At 43.6% G+C, this 1290-nt stretch overlaps 1 pseudogene; it reads right to left on the bottom strand.

Annotated features, from left to right (window-relative positions):
- Positions 1 to 26: 26 nt before the first annotated feature.
- LOC117120515 lies at positions 27 to 668 on the bottom strand (annotated as a pseudogene).
- Between the last annotated feature and the right edge of the window lie 622 nt (positions 669 to 1290).

A 1290-nucleotide genomic window follows, 5' to 3' on the forward strand; every position in this document is an offset into this window, starting at 1 on the left:
CATTTCCAAAAATGATTTTTCCTCACAAGCCATCTCGATTCTCCTTAACTCCCGTTGTACCCACTATTCTCGGGCACCACGGACAAACCGCTCTTTTAGAGTACCATCCTTCAAAGTCACCAGGGACATCTTCTGTGCTCCAGTTGCGGCCAGCTCCATCTTGCTGTATAGATGCATTAACGCTCTACTGAAATCGGCCAAGCTCTCTCCGTCCATCTGAGTTCAGTTGTGCAGTGCCTCACCCAACGATGCCTTTGTTTCGTTAGGACCAAACCTTTCTTTCAGCACATTGATCATAGTCCCACTACTTCGCCGTACATCAACACTCCTGCACATAATTTCTTCCCGCGCTGGACCGGACAGGTGATCTAATAAGGTTGTAGCTTTTTCGGCTTCGGTGAGCTTGTATTGGTTACAGTAAGTTTTAAAATCGATCAGCCATTCCTTTAAAGAAGGATCGCTGGATGTCTTTGGTGAATCTCTAAATTTGTTCAACCTCATCCCTGGATGAATCCTTTGGAGCCCCAGTCCTTGTAAAGCGGTTGCTATGGTTTGTAACATTTGAGCAGCAGACGGCTCTCCACCAGCAGCACCAACTCCTTGAGAGGTAGAAAGTTGAATGTTTGCCTGTTCATTCATGTTTGGAAAGAATGGTTATTGATGGGTTCAAAATATATATACAGTAATTGAAAACAAGTATGGGCAGTATACAATGCCAATAAGATCACGTAAATAAATAAACTACACTATATACAATTTAAAACTAAGAAAGAAAAGCAGTCGTCATTTGTAATAAAATTACACCAAGTGTCTAGTTCAGTTACTAGACCTCCGGAATCAGGGATTTGCTTGTAATCTGCTATCCACTTCACTCGTTTTCGATCCACAATAGAACGATCTACAATAGTTGACGCTAACACTGCACTGCTGATCTTGACTGCGATCCCACCGCTGCCACCAGAAATCTGTCATGGGATGGGTGTCCACCTCACTAGTTGTGTCGACAAGAAATAAGCGACAAAGACGTGGAGTTGCAAGTTCTCCTTTTATTGTGGTTCTCAGTCAGACAATCGGTATCAACAGAATACAGAAAGAGAAGAAACCCCTGAATCCAACTCTGTACACAGGTAGCGATTTCCGCCTCCAGTCTATAATCAAAGACTGCTACACACATCAAATATTCCCAAACCTCACTCAGCTTGTCTCCAAGTTCCCGTTACTAGAAAACTTGTCTTTAGGCCAAACTAGAGAGTTCTCCTGCCCCTGTGTTACCTCCAACACGGCATCCTC

This window comes from Anneissia japonica, unplaced genomic scaffold, assembly GCF_011630105.1.
Source record: "Anneissia japonica isolate Jap-2015-1 unplaced genomic scaffold, ASM1163010v1 scaffold54665_len1290_cov190, whole genome shotgun sequence".
Lineage (NCBI taxonomy): Eukaryota > Metazoa > Echinodermata > Crinoidea > Comatulida > Comatulidae > Anneissia > Anneissia japonica.